The sequence below is a fragment of the Anas platyrhynchos genome, chromosome Z (assembly GCF_047663525.1).
Source record: "Anas platyrhynchos isolate ZD024472 breed Pekin duck chromosome Z, IASCAAS_PekinDuck_T2T, whole genome shotgun sequence".
Taxonomy (NCBI): Eukaryota; Metazoa; Chordata; class Aves; order Anseriformes; family Anatidae; genus Anas; species Anas platyrhynchos.
The window spans coordinates 22978286-23001972 of NC_092621.1; the positions used below are offsets into that span (position 1 = coordinate 22978286).

General features: G+C 41.7%; 1 protein-coding gene across 10 annotated transcripts in view; it reads left to right on the forward strand.

The window, feature by feature from the left end:
* Nucleotides 1-4919: 4919 nt before the first annotated feature.
* The window catches only part of ERBIN (erbb2 interacting protein), a 120964-nt gene continuing 102196 nt past the window's right edge, over nt 4920-23687 (forward strand). For 4 of the 10 annotated variants that reach the window (XM_038169987.2, XM_072031773.1, XM_072031771.1 and 1 more), the window contains exons 1-2: nt 5091-5145; nt 5609-5691. The gene's annotated coding sequence lies outside the window, so the exon portion shown is untranslated. The other 6 variants (XM_038169992.2, XM_038169993.2, XM_072031772.1 and 3 more) reach the window with 5 other exon arrangements.

The window sequence follows — 23687 nt, forward strand, 5'->3', positions numbered from 1 at the left end:
GTCTACGAAATTTGCCTCACTTGTACCACAGCAAAACAGCGACAGAATCACAACTGTCCTCTCAAAATGTACAAGTTAGACAAACTTTTAATTGAAACACTTTTTCTCCCACTTTTGCAGTGAGAATGGGTTTAGGATCAAGAGGGAAATACAATAAAGTTTAATTTCAGGTAAAGACAAACAACTATAAAAAGGTTGGAAAGTAATGCCCTAAGGGCTTAATTGCAACAGCTATAGTTTACACTGAGTGTTTTTCCATGAATCAAGAGGTTTCTGTGCTACCTGCATAAGGATTTAAGTGGATTTGTCTCACCAATGATAACATATAAGTCTATTTTTTTTCCCTCATTTAATTTTTTTTCTGTGCAAATTCAAGGGGGCATCTTCTCGCGAAAGCTGTGTGTTTAATCTCAATGCACACTATCTAATTACAACATGACGAAAAATATTCATGAAAATATGTTGAGTTGCTGCTGTCATGACGCTTAAATGTAATCTCTACGATTTTGCTAATAGCGTGGTTAATCAATCTATGCACCTTCCCAACCTTAGTTCAACAAAGCACAATACTTTAAAGATATTATTTATAGAGATCATATTAAAGAGTAATTACAGCTCTAGGCTAAAGTGCTCTTCTCAAAGCACTTGGTAAAGCCGTTTTCTCTGTTGAGAGCTTTTGCTTGTTTGCAGGCATGGAAATGAGTTAATAAACAACTTTTTCACCTTTGTGGCCTGGAAAGTCAGTATTCTTCTTAGTGATGTAGCATATTAGACTTGTATTAAAATTTCTTTCTGATGGAGGAAATTAGGAGATGAAACCTCTGAATTAAAACAATTAAAACATTACTTTAGTTTTATTATTTGCAAATATCATGCCTGAGAACTTAGGATTGATATAACTGGAAAAAAAAAAAAAAAAAAGTTTATTTTAGATTCAGAAAAACTGCTCTAAAACCATTCTTCCCATACAAAAAAGGAAAAGTCTGTAGTTGTTTTCACTTATGCTAGTCAAACAAAGACAATGTTTTATATTTTGTTTGCTCAAAGGAGAAGGAATAAAATACTGAAAAAAGAACATTTCTTATCACTTAGAACTATGCCATTTGCATTTTTCAGGTGGAGGGTAGAAAGGGAAAGAATAACTGAAGACAGTGATTTGAAGAGTTTGTAAGGCAGTAAGGTGAGGAAAACAAACTGACTCTTGATTGCAGTTAAAAATATCTTACATGATGAAAGAAAAAATCCACAACAGTTTTAACATATTCTGAAAAAGTCATTATTTTTTCCCCAAATAAAATCTCTACTTATTGTGCACATATGCTAAAAACTAGGAGATTTGGATTGTCAATGTTAGCCACACATAAGAGCAACTAAAGGTTAGAATAAGGAAGCCACGGAATGTAAAATAAATGCCATTCACCCTATGGTTACAGAAACCTGGAGTTATTAATTGCTTAGCATGATAGGTATCATTATCATAAATGTGCCAATATAGAATAATTCTGTAGTGATATCTGTGATAAATTTACAACGTCTTGTTACACATGACCTATTCACCAACTCGTTACTCTAGAATTCATTCTCATGGGTGTTCATTAGCTTAAAAACACCAAGTTAAATTTTAAAGGAACTTGCCACAGAAATTCTTCTTTCCTGCCGACAGAGAGAGGAATGTTCGTTTTCCTACAGGATGCAGAGCAGTATTAACTGTCATAGAACTGTCATATGGAGCTACTACAGAGCTAGCATAGTTGATTTCCTATAGAAAAGCTATTTCAGGTGTAATTAGAATCAGGATTTCTTCTCAGACACAAATTATCCTCAGCAGCATTAATTGTTACCCTTTTTTGATCCATGAACCTTACCAAGGGCAGTTGGCAACACTGAGCAAATTGCTCATTTTAAGCAAATTCATAAGTTGCTCTTTTTGACAACTTCATATTTAACTCTTTGTCATTAGCGTGTCCAGAAACAGCGCTGCAGGAGTTTGTGAGCCAGGGATTGATGGCTACGATCCACCAAAGTCCATGTCCTCACATGGCATGGTTGCAGCTTTCATTCCTTTCCATTTGTTTTGACCAGCGCAAGATTTATGTGAAGGCATCAGCTGTCAAAACAGGCTAAGACTGCAGCATAGCTTAAAGTCACTGTTAAGGAGACTGTCCAGGAGCAAAGCAGTCCAAATCAAGGAAGAGTAAAGGTGCCTTAACATCACCTTTTTGTCTTTTCTCCTCCTCGCGAAACACAGTGCCAAGTGTTCCTAAGCCACAATTCAGAAGCTCACCCATGGTAACCAAGGAAGAGAAATACAAACAAAAAGTCACAATAAAATGTTTAAAAATAACTCTAAAACATTCCTAACCATTTCTGGAACACAGTATATACAAAATAGGTTGTGGTGTTAAAAAGGTTTTCTATCGCTACTTGCATAGTACTCCAAAACTTAGTCACACAATACACTTGATTTTACTATTTGAAAACTCTTGGAAACGAATATAGAGAAAGCCTCTTTCTATGGCATAATGCAGTATTTAATTAATGTAAATTTTATATTGTTTCAATGTTAAACTGAGCAGAGATCATTCACTTAGCTTTTCTTCAAATATATGAGATAGGTATTGCACATTTAGAGAGTTGTAACGATATACTTCTGGGCCTTAACTGCCTCTGAATTGAACCATTTTTGTTGACTTCACCAGCATAAATGTGGTACAAGCCAGTTGTGAACCAGATCAATCAGAATCTGTTATACTAAGGCACTCTGAATAGATCTCGGGCAAATTTAAATTATGGGGTGTCCAAAATAAATGACAAAACTTCAATACACACTTTTTATAGACATGATTACTTAATCTCTCTGATGTCTTTCAGGCAATTATCACTTCCAGTAATTATTATTTAGTTATTTAATATTGCAATAATGTCCAGAAGCCACAATTCAAATCAAGCTAAAATCCACTGTTCAAGTCGGCACCCAAGCATTTATTGAGGAGAAATATTTAGCTTGGAGGCCTTTCAGTCTAACTCAGAAAAGCTGAAAGGCATGAATGTAAGAAGTGTTAGTAAGAATAGGGTAAAACAGCAACAAAACGGTTACTCTGAACCACTATGTGTGTTGTTTAGACCATTTGAACTCCCAAAAGAGACAAATTTAGATGGGGCTGTTTCACTAATTGTTCTTTCAGTTTAGCTTTATATCTGCTCATGTTGCTGTTCAAATATAAAAAGAGGAGTTTGAATGAGAGAAGTTTGGGCTTGGTGTCTAATGTGAAATTGTGTGTAAAGAATTTGTTTAAACTATCACTGGGATCACTTGCATAGTCTCACTTGAAAGACTCATTAAGTAACTCTATATTTTGTACTTTGTGCACTTAATCTGTAATTATATGGTAACTGGGATAACAACTCTGGGAATTAATGTTGCTGGGGACTCTGCTGAAGCTGTAATCTAAATACTGTCTTGATATTTATAGCACTTTTAAATCCCTGGGATAACTCGTGGTATCCTCCGAATTTGCACAGATAGTTAGTTGTATCTTGTCCATGTAATATGTCTTCAGGAGCAGTGGCCTTGCTATCTATAGTTTCAGTAATCTTTGGCCAGGCATTTATTTTTGATGGCTAAAACTGTAAGTGAAATGGCGTCTTACATTGAAACTAACGTTACAATTACGGTAGGTCCATCATGGGAACAATAGTTGCTATAAATTTCCCACACCCATCTGTTACCCAGCTGCATTAATAGATGCATTAGGCAATTTGCAGTAAACTTTGCCAAAGAGCAATTTCACACCAAAAACAGCCACAATAATCTCATGCGTAACACAGGTGCCTCGTAGAGCTCGTGATGGAGGGGATCTGTGGCAGAATGGCACTTGTATTCATCACGATAAGGATTACTGGTCGTTAGGTAGGAATGATCATGAGGTTGCGAGACAAAATATTAGCAACTTTGTTAAGAGCCCCGGTGTAGCGCCATACAGTGAGGAACTCTGAATTTGTTGTCGGTGCTTTGAACTTTGGGGGCGGAAGCTCTCACGCTTGGCCTGAGTCCAGAGCCGAGTTATTTGAAGAGAACAGCTTATCCGAGCGACGGAAACAAATAAATAAAAGGAAGTTTGGGAAATATGTATTTATTGGAATGCATATACGTGTGTGTGTGTGTGTTTTTACCAGCTCCGGTGGCTATGTTTGATCCAGTTTAATTACTTGGACCTCGGCACAGGGGCAGTCCCCGAGGAGGGCGGTATGTGGAGATGGAGGAGAGGCGGTGAGTGCCGCTGCCCTCACGGAGAGGCACGCCTCTGGCTGCCTCGGGGTGCCCCCAGATACAAAGCAGTAACTCTGGCGGAGGTTACAGCCGCGTTAAACGCCGTGGGTACCGCGGACCCGCCCAGCCCCGCGTCGCTGCTCGGGGCTGAGGCGTTTTCGCCCAAAGCGCCCCGTCAGGAGCCGAGGGAGGCAGCCGCAGAGCCCCAGACGCTGGATTTGGGGGCTTAGGGGGCTTTTCACTTCAGGCTGGCCCCGAGCTGACACTCTGCTCCCCGCTGCTGGCCAGGGGCTCGCGTAAACGCCGCTCCCCAGCCTCCTGCCCCATTTCTCAGCGCGCAGCCCCCTCCGCAGCCCCCCGCCGGCCGCCCGGCGAGCGGCCCCCACCCCGCCCCCCACCTCGCCCCATTCCTCCACAGCGCGCTCCCGCCCCCCGCGGGCCGCCATTGGCTGCGGGCCCCGTCCCTCACAACCTTTCTGCCCGCCGATTGGCCGAGCCGCCGCCTCCCGCGCTCGGCCCCGCACCGGCTAGGGGCCCGGCGGCGGCGGCGGCGGCAGTGGCGGCGGCGGGAGGGGAGCGGGGGGGAGGGGATGCGCTGCGCTGCGCCGCCGCCGCCAGTGGGGGCGCTCCCGCCGCTCCCGGCCTGGGCCTGGGAGGCGGCGGCGGCGGCGGCCTCCCGCCCTCGTACGCCCCGCTGCCGTTGTCCGTGTGTCCCCATCCCTCCATCTGTCCGTCCATCCATCCGTCCATCCATCCATCCTGCCCCGGGGCACCGTCGCCGGGGCGAGCGGGCGGGGGGGAAGGCGGAGAGCACGGGGGGGAAGTGTGCGAGAGGAGGCGGGGAGAGGGCGGCGGCGGCGGCGGCGGGCGGGCAGGTGAGGAGGGGACGGCGGCAGGCAGCGGGAGGGCGGCCCGCGCCCCTCGTGCCCTTGGCGGCGGGGTGAGGGGCGCCGGGGAGCGGACAGGCGGCGGGACGGGGCCCGGGGGGCGCGCTCCGTGCGGGGCGGGGACCGCGGGGCACGGCCCGGGGCTGCCGCCGGGAGGAGCCCGGCTCGGCTGGGCTCGGCTGAGATCGGCACAGATCGGAAGCGATCGGCTGAGATCGGCTGGGCTCGGCTCTGCCCGCTCGGCTCTGCCCGGCTGGGCTCGGCTCGGCTCGGCTCGGCCCGGCCGCCCCCCCCCCCCCGCGCTCACTCTCAGCGCCCCCATCCTCGCCGAAAGCTGTTGCATCTTTTTTTTTTTTTTTTTTTTTTTTCTTCCCCCTCCACCCCTTTTTTTTTTTTTTTTTTCATCTCTCTCCTCCCTCCTCTCCTCCCCCTTCTCCCCCCCTCCCCGAAGGCGCAGGGCAGTCGGTGGTGGGATTTAAGACGTTTCCCCGGGGCGCCGGGGGACAGCGCTGCCCGCTGGAGCCGGCCGAGGAGGTGAGTGGGGGGGGGGCAGATTTGGGGGGGGGACAGCGGCTCGGTCCTGCCCCCGCCGCCACCGGAGGGGGTGGGGAGCAAGGAAGGAGTTCACGCTTCGTTTTTATATCCTGTTTTTTTTTGGCCTTTTATTTTTTTATTTTTATTTATTTTTATTTTTATTTTTTCCGCCCCGCGCAGCCCCTTTGTGCCCCGTCCGTCGCGGCGCGGGGGGCTCGGGGCGGGGGTCCGGGGGTGGGGTGTGTGTGTGTAGGGGGGGGACACGGAAAGTTTCCAGGCTCTCCTCGGGCACAGAAGTTTCTTTGTTCGGCCGGAGGAAGGCACTGAGCGGCTGCTGCTCCCAGACCTGCCCTGCGGAGCCGAGCCCTGCCAGCGCAGTGAAGTTGTGGGGCAACGAGGCGGTCCCGCAGGAGGTAATCGCGGCTTATTGCCCCCCTGCGCCTGCCTTTCACCTTGTTTTATTTTATTTTATTTTTTATTATTTTTTTCTGGGGCTAACCTCCGGCCCGTCCTCCTGAAAATCCTAAATTTCTTCTCTACGACGTGCCCTGGGTAAAGCCTCGGCTTCCCCCCCCCCGGCCGCCGCCACCTCTCCTCCTCCCCTCCGCCCCGTCCCCGTCCCCGTCCCCGCGGTGACGGGTTTGGCCGCATATTTTCCAGCTTGTGCAGGGAAGGTCTGTGCCGCTCTGTCTTGATCTTTGCCCCGGTTTTATCTTGAGGAGACCCCCCCCCACACACTATTTAAAAGAAGAGAAGCTTGCTAGCGATCTGACTTAAAAACTACGTGCCATTGAACTTGCAGGCTAACGAAGCCGTGTTTATTTTCTGCTGACCGCTTTCCCCTTTATCGTGGTTTTTTCTTTTCTTTTTTTTTTTTGCCAAGAGCCCCATGCGAAGCTGCGGGAGGGGAAGCTGATCGGAAAGTTTTGGTGTAAGGTTTTTGTGCTGCCGGGGCTGGGTTCTGTTACACCGGCCGACTCGGCGCGTTGAGCGAAAGCAGTGCTGCTCACCACAAGCTCATTTCGCATGCCTCAAAGAGGCAATTATTGGTTAGTTCCTTCGTGATTGTGAACGCTTAAAATGAGCTAGAAGCCATGGCTGTCTGCTTGCTTATTTAAATTTTTGTTCCTGTTTGACGAACTCAAAACCAGCGTATTTGTCAGGTAGGATGTTCGTGGTTCAGGCTCTGAAGTCTCTGAGATGCGTTGGTGTTTGTAAGAATTGGACAAAGTCAGTTCTTTGGAAGATTTTTAAAGCTGCGATATGTGTAGTTCTTTAAATATAACTACAGCACCAAGTGTGTGAGGGAAAAAAAGTTATCAATCCAACTCTGTTTGATACGGTGTGAGGAAAAATATTACCGTGTAGCTGACCTAAAGTGGCTTCTGTGGCTGATAACAAGTAGATGATTTGGCTTGCAATTTCTGGACTTACCTTTCCAGGCAGTAGAAAGGTTATTCTTAGGCATCTGAAAGGCCCGAGCAAAATAGATGGCAGTGAACTTCAGCTTCCTTATATGGCTGATGCTTGGCAGAAATGCAATGAAGCCTAAATAGAGTAATCCTTTTACAAAGAACGGTCACTTTCCAAAGCAGTGTTTCAGTCCCAATAATGACTTGAGATTCCGTGGGGGGGAGGGAGAAATTGTAGCAATGCATGACAAATTTAGTTGTAAACCACTATGTTCTAATGGATGCAATTTTGTTTCTTTTCAGACCTTTTGTGTTTCTCATGATGCACTTGATATTTTTCAATGCCATGTAGAAGAATAGATCCTTGTAGTGGAGCCACAACTTTTTACACTAGTGTTTTGTCACCATGGTAGCTATGGATAAGGCCCTTTTTAATGATGAAAGTGTAATTCAGTGCTGCATACAGCTAATGGTTATATCATAGAATGCCATTCATGTCATTAACATAGTTTAGAAGTTATGAAGGACTGTATTCTTCCTTGAGATCAACCATCTCAACTAAATCGGGCTGACATTGGTATTCATATTGTGAATAAAATGATGCAAGCACACACGTGGTAGCCGAGGTTGTTTGGAACAAAGCTTTCATAGGTATGTGACGATGGCTTGGGGAAATGTTCTTTCTACCTGGCTGTTCCGTGCTTGTGAATTACATTAAGCTCATGTAGACACTGATAGTTTTAAGTAGGTATGCTTAGCATGACAGAGGTAGAAGTTACAGCAAAAGGCGTGCTATGGAATGTGACTGCCGTGAGGACCACTTGTATCTCGTTTCAGCAGTCTTGTCAATAGATTAGTCACTAACAAGCTGCCTGGTATGTGATGTGTGATATAGATGTGGTGTTCCGTAGGATATCCATTTGCACATCACGCTGATGTGAATTGATGAGGGGACTCCACAGAGAAAGTACTATTGAACCAAAGTTGCCTGGGGTATTAAGCTGGTGGTGCTGTAGCATCAGCGTTACAGTTTGTCCTCAGTGAAGTTTGTTCAGTCTGCGGCCCTACGTGTGCAGAGCCATGCTTGGAGGATCTGAACTAAGGGAAGGCGTGCACGTATGTAGCACGCATTAAACTTCCCATGTTAGCAGCATGTTCTAGAAATAGAAGGGGATGGGAGCAGGATTCTTCAACTCATTTTTCCTGTAGGGGTGTAATGAATCATTGCCTATCTGCTCTGTTTTTTTTTTTTTTTTTTTTTTTTTCAGTTGTTGTTCTGTTCTTGTTCTTCCTGCTTCCAAACAAAAAGGAAAATCTTCTAGGGAGAATGTTACGTAAAGATCAAATGTTTGATATGTTGTCTTTTCAGTAGGTTCTCCCTGTGGGATAACGTGATCTGCTAAAGGAGGGTCTGACGTTACTCTGTGTAGAGGAATTACAGATCTGACCTCTTCCGAATGAGTGACTGGTCAGGTTGACAGGAAAGTTACTCTTAGCAGATACGAAAATTGCATCCTTTCGTGTGCACAGAATGATGACAGTCAATATAGGTAGTTAAACGTGAATTATTTGGAATGTGGAGATTCAGAGACGTCACTATTTTACCTTTGTCAGCTTTTGAGTAATTGAAACAGTATGTCAGGCAACACTTTTCACATTGGAGCGAAAACACTGAACTAATGTGTTCATCACATTCAGTAAATAGTTCATAAATAACTTAATTATTTATTTTTCAAGTCTACAAAGTACAATATTAGTGAATTGCTATACTATTGAACTGCCAGTGTCTTTAGAACATCTTTGAAGTCCATGCACACTTTTGAGGTAAAGGCTGCCTTTCTACAACTTTTAGAAGTTTAACTGATTTGGGGACTCTTGCCTCATATTTTGAACGCACGGGGAATATCTTTTTACTGGTTTTGGGGGTAACGTGTGAAAAGATCGGTGGATACTCACGTGGCAGACTCTGGTCCAGTTTTGTACAAAAAATATTTTTTTGGTGGGGTAGAAGGCGGAGGCTTGTCCAAGCCTCAGACATGGGTTTCCCCATCTTTACTGTTTCTCTTCTCTTGGGGAGCAGCTGCAGTGTGCCACTGCAGTGCCCAGCTGTGGAGGGGCACATGGAGCTCACTGCACCAGCACAGCTGGCACGCTGTCTCCTCCTGGTAAATATCAGTAAATATTAATGCCTAGTGGATGTCAGTAACAATTAATTGTTGAGCAGCTCTATTGAGTCTAAGAGGGCAGTGATACTGAAAGTAACTTGACTGTGGTGTTATTTTTTTTTTTTCTTGAGGAAATTTTGGTTGTGAAAATTAGACTTTATTGAAATACAACCTTCATTTCTGATTAAAAATTCACTGTTCACATGTAGTGAGTGAAACCTGTTAAATACTGAGTTTTGAGAGTGAGAATGCTGAGTTGAGGAGACAGATTTGGGTGTGTTGGTTGATGAAAAACTCAGTGTGAGCCGGCCTTGTGCACTTACAGCCCAGAAAGCTAGCTGTACCCTGGGCTACATCAAAAGCAGTGTGGCCAGCAGGGTGAGAGAGGTGACTCTGCCCCTCTGCTCTGCTCTTGTGAGACACTACTTGGAGAGCTGTGTTCAGCTCCAGGGCCCTCAGCACAAGAAGAACACAGACTTATTAGAACAAGTCCAGAGGAGGGCCACAAAGATGATCAGAGTGCTGGAACAGCTCTCCTATGAAGACAGGATGAGAGAGCTGGGGTTGTTCAGCCTGGAGAAGAGGAGGCTCCGGGGAGACCTTAGAGCAGCCTTCCAGTGCCTAAAGGGGGCCTACAGGAGAGCTGGGGTCAGGGAGTGGAGTGATAGGGCAAGGGGGAATGGCTTTAATCTAAAGAAGGACATAAGGAAGAAATTCTTCATTCAGGGTGGTGAGGCCCTGGCACAGGCTGCCCAGAGCAGCTGTGGATGCCCCATCCTTCTAAGTGTTCAAGGCCAGGCTGGATGGGGCTTTGGGCAGCCTGGTCTGGTGGGAGGTGTCCCTGCCCATGGCAGGGGGGTGGAATTAAGTGATCTTTAAGGTTCCTTCCAAATCAAACCATTCTGTGATCTTCTGCCTCTATAAGGAAAAATGGGAGCAGTGCATATTGCTATGATTGTTAGTATTTTTTAGTATCTAGTGATCTTGGGATAATTCTGCTTTGTCTGCCATTCTTCCTCATCAGTTAGCTGCTCTTTTTAAGTTTCTTTTTTTTTTTCCTTGTAGCTTAAATTTCAATATGGATACTTGGTTTATTACTCTTTTAGTTTCATGTGTACTTTCCTTAAAGTTGATACTGAAGCATGGTGTTTCAACACTAAATCACACCTTCTACCTTCATCATGATTTGCATAATTGAGAAATAAAGCTAAACAAACCCCTTTGTTTGGTTTCATTCAGGCTGAAATGGAGGCGTGTTTATGTTGGAAAACATCACCACTGTGACTAGTTTCCCTAGGGTAGTTTACATTGAAAAGTAGATCAGTTCTTTCTGTATCTGGAACTAATTTGTAGATACCTGATACTAAGCAATCATTATGGATAGGAGCAACAAGTGATGATTAAACAGAGTCTGAGGACAATATGAACCATCTCTGCTGCTGGCTGTCCTGGAAGTTGTAGTACTGCAGAAGGTACCGATGTCTCTAGATCTGCTTGCATTTGAAAGCTGTTAGATTAGGATAGTACACCCTCTCCTCCCCTCTTTATCCACTTCTTCAGGTAATTAATCGGATGATCTTACTCTTCTATCCTATTAGACACTATTAGGTCACCGTTCCTGTACATTAGGGCCAAGAAAATGTTAGGGATCTATTTCTGTACAAACTTTGTTGATGAATGAAGGGGGAAGAACACTTTTTCTTCCCCAGTTCTTTATCGATCCAATGATTAGGCCCAGTCTTGACCTTAAGGATTGCTGAAGGTAGTAAATACAACTTCCATTCTTGTAAGAGCAAAGCTACATGAAAAATGGTAAATGATTCAAAAAGTACAACTTTTGCATGGTTTCTCAATTTTCAGATATTTGATACTAAGAATCCTTGCTTCTTTTGTTAATAAAACTTTTCTCAAACTTTTGTTAAACGCTTTTGTGTAAGTGAATTGTGCAAGCATAAAGCTACATCATGTATTAAGGGAAACAACTACTACAGACAAACTTACTCTTTCTGATTCTCCTACTTAAATCATGAGAGTAGTAACTGGAAGGAGTTGTAGATCACTGTCCTCAGAGTGATCCATCCAGTATTCACTAGGTGCATTGACTCACCTTTCAAACAAACAAAAATTCTACAATGTTGGGTTCTCCAAGTTGGTGTAGCTCAGTATGTGTGGTGCTGTGCTTCTTGTCTTGTAGCCCTGTCATGAAGCTTGCTGGGATGGAATAGACAGATTCACGACTTGCGCCGTGCCTGTTTGACTGTTGTGGGTTAGGCTGTTAGGGATTGTCACACGCTTCCAGTGGGGAGATTGCAGCTGTATGAGTAGAATTTCCATTCTGGGAACAGGTATGAAAGGAATACTTGTTTCAGATGTTGAGCATTATGTTCTCCTGAAGTTAAAATTCTACCTCTGAAGCGCAAGCTTGGGGTATAGTCGTCTTCCTGTGAGCTGGTAGTGCTCAGAGACTACATCTTGCGCCAGCTTTCTGGGGCTAGCTTTAGGGGTAGAAGAAGCTCTGAAGGGGTTTGTAGGCTTTCTAAAATTTACAAATACTTGAATGAAAAATTTTTTGTACAATTTAATTTGGAATCTCCCTTGGAAATGGCTGGGGACTTGTTTTGCTTGGTGGCTTAAGTTCAGCCATCGACACTGAATTCAAAATTTCTAAATTTCTGTTAGTTTGTTAAAGGTGTGGTTAGAAGGCTGGTTGAAAAAATGGTGCCTGTCTTGGCATCTGAGGTACTGTGCTGTGAGTTGCAGCCTTTGGAGCTTTCTCATCATATTTTTTTTTATCTAGTTGGCATGGGTAGTTTCTGTAGCAGCTATAGGGGGGCACTTGGTCATCCCAGACACTTCTGAAAGAAAGCTTTCATGTTCTTCCATAGTCCTCTGTCCTGTAAGTTTGGGGTCTGAGTTTACTACAGTTACAGAACATGTTTCTTCAGCTTTCCTTGCTCTCCTTGTCCTTGGAGCTTTTCAGTACATACATGTATCTTTCAAAACTTCAAAAGCTGCCTAAGAAGGAAGGGTGCATCAGTACCTCTGAGCAATGTCTGAAATACAGTGCCAGAAGCCTGTGAATGTCTGTTGCAGGTTTAGCAAAAAATTTAAGTGTTTGGATGGTAGAAAGTGTTCCCAGGTTCATCGGCAAGGATTCTGGTAGGCTGCTAGGAAACCTTTTGAGAGCTACTGCTTTTTCTGTGCATCTGTAGTGATCTTGGAATTAATCTGCTTGAGGGAAGAGGTGATAGTATAGAAGATGAAGCCAATTGTCAGTAATTTGGTAAAATTACTGCAGGTCTTCTGTCTTCGCTTACAGATAGCCCTGAAGATATGATGGAGGATGATATTTGACATGGGGGTATCAGAGAACTCTTAAGTAACAGTATTAATGTAAATCATACTCTCTTTCCTCTGTGGAAATGTTATGCTTAATAATCTGTGTGCTCGTGGATAAAGCAAACAAAAAGCTTGGCTACATAAGTATTTACAAGATCGGGGCTTGTATTTTGAGTAAAAGTAAACTAAAAATATGGCAGCAAAGAAATCTGAAGTCCTTCGTGACTTAAATGCTGTGTACCTACTGGTTTTCCATGCACATACATAGTATAACATGCAGGTATTGAATTGACTGACATCCCACTCGGCCTAATGCATGGTGCACCTGAGGGAGGCAGTGGATGTGCAGACAGCTGTTAATATACACCCACAGCCTGCTGCTGGTACATTTGTTTGTAGAGGCAAATTATTCTGTGGTGATCTGAATGTCAGCTTGGTAGTGAGTTCTTTTTAGGAGAACATACTCATTTTGGGCTCCTTCTGGTCACATAATCATATGTGATGTTAACCCTGGAGCTGCAGGTCATTTAAATTCTGAGGTACTCTCTCTTTTTTTTTGGTCTGACTTGGCAATGCAAGGGAGAAAATTCAAAAGTTCATATCTCTGATTCATAGCTATCTAGACTTCATACCATTTATTTCAGGAGTGCTTTACTAAACTTACATAGGATGATTTATCCTAAGTAACGGAGAATATTCACGAATTCTTTAGGAGATCTTCTGGGGAAGAACTGCAAGCAAAGGGAATTGAATGAGGAACACTAATTGATATTTGGAACAAACACAAGATTTTACTTTAGGGTCACTTTCGTTGGTTCACATGTAGATATTAGAGAACTATGAAAAACTAGGTTAAAAATAGTTTCAGGGCTCAGCTGTAAGTCAGAAGAAAAGAAAAATATGGTTAAACCTGTGGGTTCCCGTCCTGTGTGGTGATGTGTCAGGTAGGGGGGAATCAATCAAACCTCTGAATTTGGCAAGCCATCTGTCTCTAAATCTGGGAGATAAGATCAGAAGTACTGGTACCAGGAGGGAGAAACTATTGGAGCTTGAATTTCTACTATACTATTGTTTAACTATAGTGTGTCTTGTTAGCATCTTTTTTTTTTTTTTTAGGAGTCTTTTTTTTTTTCCTGAACAATGTTTTGTGTGGGAGGGACTTTTCTGTGCCTATTAGAAAATCCTGTTTTTCCAGTGTGTTAATCTTACTGCCGTGCTTCAGATCTCTTACCAGAAGTCTCATTAAAAAAAAAAAGGTAAACAATACAAATAACAGAAAAGTAAAGTAGACATAAAATAGCATCTAGCAGACTTAAATGAGAGAAAAAATACTTTTCCATTTGTATTTATTTGGGTGATGTCCTTGTCTTTTCAAGGAGCACGTATGTTGTCTTGTTTTACTGAAGCAAAGCAGAGGTGCCAAGGATCATGACAATGTTGCGTGTTTATTTGCAGTTCTTCTGTTACTAGAGAAAGGCGGTAGAGCAGGCAAACGTTTTCATGGGCTTTTCCTGTTCAGTGCTGGTAAAAAGGAAGGAGAGGTATTGTCAGGATTTCCAATGTCCTGTAGCCTTTCATGACATTAATGTTACCGAACGTGTTCTGCAGTAGCAGGCTGTGACCCCCCCCCCCCCCCCCCCCCCCCAAGGGAAAGACCACGGCCCTGTCAATGGAACAAGTTAAAGGAAAGTGTTATGGGGTGGAAGAGAAATACAACTATAATCATTACTTTCTTCCAGATACCATTCTTACTTCTTTCTTAACTCTGCATGAAGGGGGGAAAAAAAAAAAAGCTTGTCTAGATTGCTACTTAGACTTCTGAAAGCAGTGCACTCTCTTCTGTCTCACCAGGTGGAGAGAGTCCTTGCCTATTTCTGTTGCATTCTATTATACATTTGCTCATTTTAGGTTCGTAGATCACCAGTTATTCCTTTTGTGGTAAACATTGATAAGTGTTAAATTTCAGCTTGTGAATTTGAAATCTCTACTGAGGAATAACCTTAAAATTGGAATGCTGTTAATTTTACCCAAAGTTGTATTCACTTGGTTTTAATCTGGGGAAGTACCTGTTGGACAATTCAAACTGTTTGAAATTGCAGTTAGGAAATTTCTTGAAATACCTGCATTGTACTATTTGGTTTTCCTGGTCTGAGGAGAAGTAGCTGACATATTAATAGGAAATCTAGTGCTGCAACTTTTTTTTTTTTCCTCCTGCTAAAAAGCACAGGATTTCAGGAGGTTAAGTAACGCTTTAAGCGGAGTTATTATTAAATCCATTTTGAATTCAGTTTTTAAGCTATAATTTGCACTGTGATGGGAAGGAAGAATCTTAATTCTACTTAAACCTCCTGTCAGGTGAGAAACTTTCTTGACTTTAGCAAATTATTATCTATGTTGATAATAGAGCTTTTAGAGAACTTGTCCTTCAAAATAATTGTCTAAATTCCCAGTAATTCTTTTATTATTTTTTTGGTTATAAGCTTTAATCTATCATTTTTTTCCTCTATCTGAAGAGGCAAACATACTTTTAAGTATTAAGAAGAAAGCATTTAAGAATATTCTTCCATTAATTTTGTTGTAACAGTTGCTTATCTGATCTCCAGAATGCCTGATGCATTAAAATAAAACTAACGTAACGGTTGTGCTTTTTTTTCCCTTTAATCATAGTCTGCTGGCATAGAGGAACACAACACTATGTGAAAAGAAAAATAAGTTAATGTCTTTTGCACTATTACTGTGTTAGGACTGGAAGAAGGCTATAAATTGGCAAAAATCAAATGCATATTGTGAGATTAAAGCTGAATAAATACGGGTCAAAATATCGATGCTTAGCTGCATGAGAGATGTGAAGTCGTGTAGTTAGAAAACCAAGGTTGAGGCAAAGAGGAGCAATTCTTGTGTATTACAATTATGAACAACTAATTGGGATGGAACAACTAATTGGGATATGAATCAATGTAAAAGAAAAACATAGAATCATTGAAGGTCTCTTCCAACCAGAGCCATTAAAGATCATTTAACTCCAACCCCCTTGCCATATGCCACCCACCAGACCAGGCTGCCCAAAGCCCCATCCAGCCTGGCCTTGAGCACCTCCAGGGATGGGGCATCCACAGCTTCTCTGGGCAGCCTGTACCAGGGCCTCACCACCCTCTGAGTAAAGAATTGCTTCCTTTTATCTAATCCAAATCTCCGCTCTTTTAGTTTACAGAATCACAGATAGGTTGAGGTTGGAAGGGACCTCTGAAGATCTTCTGGTCCAACCCCCCTGCCAAGCAGGATCACGCAAAGCACATTGCACAGGATTGCATCCAGGCGGGTTTTGAATATCTCCGGAGAAGGAGACTCCACAACCTCTCTGGGCAACCTCTTCCTGTGCTCCATTCCCCCTTGTCCTGTCATTATCTGATTGAGCAAAAAGTTGATCTCTATCTTTTACATAAGCCCCCATAAGACATTCTTTTATTTGTTTCAGACAATGACCTCTAAAACTGCTGAGTGATATTGAGCTCATACATGTCATAATCATTGTGTAAATCAGAGGGAAAAGGTGCTTGGAATCTGGAATATATATATATATTCCACATATATATATGTGTGTATATATATATATATTCCGTATATATATATATTTGAGACTTTTACTCATTACAGAAATAGGTAGTGGCTGCTTCTTACTGTAACAGCAAAAAAGATGTGTTTAAGGGAAGTTATTTTTAAAAAGCTTCACTGTAAACGGAAGCTTGCTGTTGTTAGTACTGCATTTCATACTAAACAGATGCAAAAGCAAAAAAAACAGACACTTGTCAAGGTGGGTAGCAAAACAAAGACAAATATTCTTTAAGGGGGAAGAATTCTAAAGCAAAATGGAAGTCCAGTTGTATATTCTGTTCCTTTAAGCAGTGACTTCCATTAGGGTACTACATAGTATTCTGTGTGTCAGGATGCACCTATACCTGTATTTTTGGTAGGATTTATTTTTTTGAAATAGAGCAGTCTGCAATGGGAGCATCCACATGCACTCCTGTCTTTCCAGCTCTGCTCTGCGAGTGTGATTCCACTTGTGTTACTCTCACCACAGACCGAGTTGTGTGACCTGTCTGGATTTGGTGCAGCAGTTTTTCTGGTCAGCTTATTGATTTTGTTGCTAGCTCCAAGGTGCTGAGTGCAGTGGTTCCTCCTCCAATGTTCCCAACCTTTGATTTCTCTTTTTTTTTATTTTTTTAAAGTCGCCTGTTGTTCTGAGCCCACTATGTTCTGACCTTTGTTGTTTGATCATCCTAATTTTAGCTAGGAATTCAGGCAGTTACATTGGTGGGGGGGAAATTGTTCGTGTAAAGCAGGACATCAGTTTTTGGATCGTTTTAATATATAGACGACACAGTCTAATAGACAGACGAGAGATAAAACTATATATATAGTTTTAATATACAGGCGACGCAGAAAGAAATTCTTGCTAGGAATCTTGCTAGTTTCTCTCCAAGTCTGTCTTGCTCTCCTTCTCTTCTTTAGTTTGTGCTGAACTATTATGCATTGCCTGAATTTATCTGCAGGCAATTAGATAGAAAGTCTAGTTCACAGATGAGAACTTTTCTTGTGTATTGAAGTACTGCATATTTACAACAGTGCAGCTTGCTTGTTTAAAAACTGTTGCTATCTGCTGCAGATGGCTGCATAGTCTAAGGAGTGGTTTCCTGGTTACATTGTACATGAAGTGCCAAACACCATGAGAGCAGTTTTGTTCTGGAATGCCAAAATATATTAAATCCATTCAGGAAGCAACATATGTCAAATGAATAAAAATACCACGCTCGTGTGAAGCAGAATGTGGCAGCTATGTTTTTCAAATCTGTTCCCCTAGCCCTCAAATCAAGGGGTTAAAAGGACTTTGTGTTTTAAGTATTGAAGATAGTATTCAATATTAATTGCTTTCATAGGCTTTTGGCGTTTTCACCACTGTTTGTTTCCCTATAGCTTGTTTTTTATTTTGATGAGCATATGTCATATACTGAAATTGAAACAGGCTATCAACAGGGGTGCTGTATATGGAAAAACAGTATTGTATTTCCCTCCTTGGTTATCTAGTAGTGTGCAAACATGCAGGACCTTTTTTTTTATTTAAAAAAAAATATATATTTATTTATTTAGGCTGGTAACTTAAGTTTTTATTTATTTACCTCCCTAAGAGAGTTGTATGTATTTGCTTGATATTTCAGGTAGAAAGACAGGGTCGTTAACATCCTTCACAGTTCATTTTCATTTTTGTTTCTGCCCCAACTGCAATTCCAGCAAGTTCTCAGGGCAGAATTGGAAACATTTTCAACGACTATCTCCAAATATTGGAAGATTTTATTACAATAGAGAAACAACTGTCGGGTGGAGAGTGTTTTGTTGCATATTACTTCCGTGTTTGCAAAGAAGGTGGTAGTCACTTTGATGCAGTTTCTAACTGTATTTTTATGCATAGATTTTTTTTCTAATCTAAAGTAATTTGAAAACCTTCATTTTATAGCTCTCTTAAACCAACTTGGAGGAACTAAATTAATATCTTGAAAGCAAATTTGTTTGTCCTTTCTGAATGTTTGTCTTTTCTTTTTTTTCTTCTTCTGTCATTATGATTAGACATACAGTTAAAAATTAACCCCAGTGAATTATCTTGCATAATGTTCTCAGTGTTTTTCTGTCTTGTGTAAGAAGTGGTAACACCCTGAAAGAAGAGAGAATGAGGGCAGGTATTTTCTTTTCCTAACTGTGGAAGGTATGATTTTTTTAAAAAATCGAACATTTAATAATGAGGTAGCTTCATCTGAACCCTGGCTGTAGCAGAGGCCATAATTGCAACCATTTCTGTGTTCTTTTTTGTTTGTGTGGGGGATTAATAGCTGAGACTTGAGATGGAGTGCAAGGTTGGTAATCCTGTTTTCTGCGTTGAAAGAGGAAATGCTGGTGGTTCTTTATACGGTTTAAATTCTTCTTTCCTGCTGCCTGCAGTCTTTAGCTGTTCTAAGATAATGATGTCACCAAGGAAGTGTTCATGTGCTGAGATAAGATGAGGTGTACAGTCCAAAAGAACTTCTTCAGTTGTGTGTTTGCGTATTGATCCACCTCACCTGAGCCAAAGGAAAGTCCGAGCTGCTTGAGCACGATGCATTCCATTGTCTGCTCTTCTCCCACTTAACAGTGGCAACAGCTCTGTCCTGTAGCTATTAAATCACAGAAAATACCAGAAAAAGTGGCATGAAGAAGTCTCCCATCAGGTCCATGTTTTGCTTCTGCCCTTTTGTGTTTTAAAAACTTGAGTTCTCATCAAAGCCCTTATCATTTTTGGTTGTAATAGGTAAATAAGGCTATGGAACCCACTGACTTTTTTTCTTCTTTGGAGTTCATCCCAGATTTTCTACTAGCATTTTTGTGCTATTACTAGCATTGTAGAAACAACTTTTTAAAATATACCCAGTCTCTCTTTCTTTGCCCATTGAACAGTTGTCTTAATACATATTTTATTCTTTGAAAGGCACTTCACAACTTAAATCTACTCTGTGTGATTTAATTAACCATGACATATTGATGTGACTTTTAAAAGCATCTTGGTTGTTACACTTTGTTTCATCCTTTCTTGTGGTTTCTTTCAGAAAGTGTCCCTTCTGCTTAGGCTCTCCAACACACTGTTAAGGTTGACTTATACCATTTTGAATTTAAGAGTTAAGAGGTTTTTTTTTTTTTTAATTTCTTTTTTTTTTTTTTAGTTGAATGAACTTAAATGTGAAAACAATCTAAAAAACAATTTACTGTGTTGGGGATGATGGTGTAGTTCCCCGTGGTGTAGTTCCATTCACTCAAGCCTCTAATAAATGTAAAGTATTGCTTTGTAGGTTAAAAAAATGACTTTTTGTTGCAAAAGCATGTGCAGCACTTGCAAGGTTGTCTTTCAGTTAAGACCACATCCTGTAGACAGTTCTTTCGGTTCTGAACTTCAAATGTAGAACAATAACTGCTGACATATCGTTATCCAGACCATAACTGTTTGCTGACCTTAGTGAATGTCTTAACTTCTGCTGGTAGCTTAGAGTATCTGCAGGACTGAGATTTGGCATGGTTAACTCTTCCCCTTTTCTGCAAATCTCCTCAAATAGACTTTGCACCACTAACCAGTACCCTCTGGGTCTGGCCACTGAGCCAGTTTTTGATCCACCTCGCAGTCTGCTCACCCAATCCATAATTCAGCATCTTCTCTGTGAGGATCTTATGGGGTAGAGCATCAAAGGCCTTACTGAAGTTCAGGAAGACAACATCCAGTGTTCCCTCTTCATCCATCAGGCTGGTGATTTCATTATAGAAGTTTATCAGGTTGGTCAGACCTGGCTTCCCCTTGGTGAATCCCTGCTGACTACTCGTAATGATTTTCTTCTTCATGTGACTAGAAACAATTTCCAAGACTAGCTGCTCCATCACCTTCCCAGGGATTGAGGTAAGGTTGGCTGGCCTGTAGTTTCCTGGGTCCTCCTTCTTGTGCTGGTTGTGCAAACCCTGGATTTAACAGAAGGCAGATGTGAGTAAGAAAAATAAGGCTTGGTCTTCCTTTATCAGTCTGTAGCTTGGATTAAGCTCAGTGTGACTTGACTTGCTTTTTGAGTTCTGGTTGCTGGTTTAGAATATTCTTTTACTCAATCACAGAAAAGTATAAATTTTGCTTTTTTCCTCTCTGAGTTTGTCTGATTTGTTCCTCAGTAATCCTCCTGTATAAGTCTGAATCCTGTTAAAAATTGTGATACTTAACATCTAAGCTTTTTTGGAGCAGATTTCAAGTATAGCACCTCCTATCTTTCCTGCTTTTTTGGCACATGAAGGTTGACTTTCTAGGCTTTGGTAGTAGACTTGGAATTTGATGTTTACCTTTCACAGAGCTGAAGATACTTTAACTTCTAAGAATAGGCCTGAAAATATATAGCTTTTAGTTAATTTCCAGAATTATTATCCAGAAAGTTATGGGACAGATGATCTCTGTGAAGTAGGTTGTGATTGCTGTGGTGTTAGGGAAATAGCTAACTGTGGTAAGAAGTGGAATTTGAAAAACACAAAGGAAGACTGGAGACCTGTTCAGTTCCTCATTGCTGATGTCCTCAAAGCTACCTTCCTGACTACTTGTTCTCAAGACACATTTAAGCTAGTTTCTTTACTTTCTAGGGATTTCTGGTGGCTTTATTTTTTTTATTATTTTTTTTAATCAGCTGGAGGAAGCTCTTGATTGAAATCCATAGCTGAACAGTGTTTGAACATGGCATGCTCTGCTTTCAAGTTAGACCCAGTTGTCAGTGTGAATGCGGAACTGACAGGTATGTCAGTATGATAATTAAACAGGTGGAAACACTAGGTATTATCACTGGTGGAATGATTCTATTAGAAGTATTTGTCAATGATAATTATTTTACTTTTTCATCTCAGATTACTAGAGTATATTCATCTTCATTCATGGAGGGATTAAAGGGGCAGCATAATTGTAGCTTCATTCTAAAATCTTTGGGGAAATTTGCTGTCCTGGTGTGAAGGTGCTTGGTGACTGTGGCATGGGGCATGCATGCTATAGAATCTCACTTGGCTGTCCTGCAGTCATGAAGTGTAGGTATCAAAACTTGGGATCTTTCATCTCTCTGTGAAGGGCCAAGTACATACAGTTGAGAGGAGGTAGCATTGATGCATGCAAGGTAGACAAAAAGATTTTTCTTGCTTTGGTAACAGCTTATTAAGACTCTAATACTGTCCTTCTCTCTGTTTCTGTAGGGAGATTGGAGTGGGAGTAATGTGGAAAAGCACTAGTGAGTTTGTGTTCTTTTCTAATGGAAAAGTATCCCTTTTCGTACAGTCTCAAGTAAAATTCTTTCTTTGAGATCTGAGTTTATATCTCTCCCTTACAGTGCATTTTTTTAGATGAATGGGAAACATTTCAGTTGAGTTTTGTGTAGTTTTCCATTCTGATCTGTACTAGTATTAGCAACAATTACTTTTGAATTAGAGTCTTTGTTGTATGGTGCTTACTTGAATAGTAATGGGTCAAATGGATAGTTTTGAAAACATAAGCAGCTAAGAAGCTGTTTCTCATGCTGGTAGTTGTCTGTGCATTCTGCTCTTTAATCTGCAAAATTGCCCAACCAGAGGAGATGTGCTGCTGGACCTGTTGCTCACCAGTGCTGAAGAACGTACTGGAGAGAGGTCAGGACTGGAGGTAGCTTGCAATGCAGTCAGTGATCATGCCTTGGTAGAATTCCCAGTTTTGAGGGATGTAGGACAGGCAAAGAGTAGAATCAAGACCCTAAACCTCAGAAAGGCAAACTTTCAGTTGTTTAGGGCACTGGTGCGTAGGATTCCTTGGGAAACTGCCCTCAGAGATTAAGAATGAATGAGAGGTGGGAGATATTTAAAGATATTTTTCTTAGGGCCCAAGAGCAGGGAACACAGGAGTCAAGTTTAGCTAAGTCAAGACCTCTTTGCCAAACTAAAGCACAAAACCTAAATGTATAGGCAGTGGAGGCAAGCATATACCTCTTGGGAAGATTATAGGGATTTAGGAGAGCAGGTACAGAACTGGGAAAGCCAAGGTACAGCTGGAGCTGAACTTGGCTGGAGATGTAAAAAATAAGAGATTTTTCAAGTACGCAGGACAATGAAGGAAGAAGAAAGAACCTGTATACATGCCCATGTCCCTCAGTGAGTGAAACAGGAGACCTAGTTACCTGGAACTTGAGGAAGACTGAGGTACTCAATAACTCTTTTGCTTCTGTCTTCGCTGGGAAACGTGCTAGCCATGCTGCCCAAGTCACAGAATCCAAAGGCAGGGACCAGGAGAATGAAGAACTGACAACTGTAGGAGAAGATGAGCTTTGAGAACATCTAAGGGACCTGAAGGTGCACAAGTCCATGGACCTAGTAAGGTGCATCCGAGGGGACTGGCAGATTCCTGGCTAAGCTACGGTCTGTCATATTTGGGAAGTCATGGTAGTCTCGTGAACTTACAGTTACTAAAAAGGGGACACACAACTCCCATTTGTAAGAAGGGGAAAGAGGAAGACTCGGGGAGTCAGGCCGGTCAGTCTTACCTCTGTGCTCCTCAGCACAGGAGCTTGAAATGAAGCTCCTCCGAATGTATGAAGTTCCAGGCTATTTGGAATGTTATATTTGAGCAGGTTTTTTTTTTTTTTTCTTTTCAAATTATGCAGTACAAGAATTAACTAAAGCACAATCTGGAGTACGTGAATTTTTCCCTTATGGTATAATGGTTTCCTAATGGTGGTATTTTGCATACTTAAGAGGAACTGTTGTGATGACACTAAGTTCTCTGGGACTGAAACTTCATCTTGTGAAGTAAAGATCAATAAAGGTGTGGTCTTCCCCTCCCCCCCCCCCAAGTCAAAACTTACTGCAATTCAATTTAAAAAAATGCAATCACTGTCTAGTTAGGAATTAAAAATATGAAGCATCATTTGATCTTACAAATAAGCATGAAACAATTGTGCTGTTTCCAATATTTTTGTCATGTGTATACTTCATTTGTGATAGTCTATCTGTGGTAAGAATCTAGAGCATGGTAAATTGGAAATGACTGTCAACCTGAGGGCATGTATATCTCATATTGGCATAACTTCACGTTCATGTTCTCCACACACGTCCTCTGAGTGAATATTTGGTGCAAACGTTATGAAGTGTGTTCATTTTTTCTGCTTTTTAAGTTACGTCTTTGCTTTTTTTCCCCACTTCAAAACATGAAGTAGTAATTTTTTCTGTCACTCTCACTCCCTAGAGATTGTTGTGTGTCTTTTGGGAAGATTTAGAATAGCATGACTCCATTTTTGAAAGACTAGACTCTAGTTTCAGTGTATCTTTCTTGTCTTAATGCTGGGCAGAAAAGGTTTCTAAGAGATGATTACATTTGTATTTTTACATCTGTTCTGCTGTATGGCTAGAGTACAAGTTGGACAATGTTTTTTGTTATATATATGCCTATATTATACATACATACACATATATATGTATTTATATATCCTTATCTATCTCAAAATAAGGGGAAAAAAGGGATACTTTAAGATCC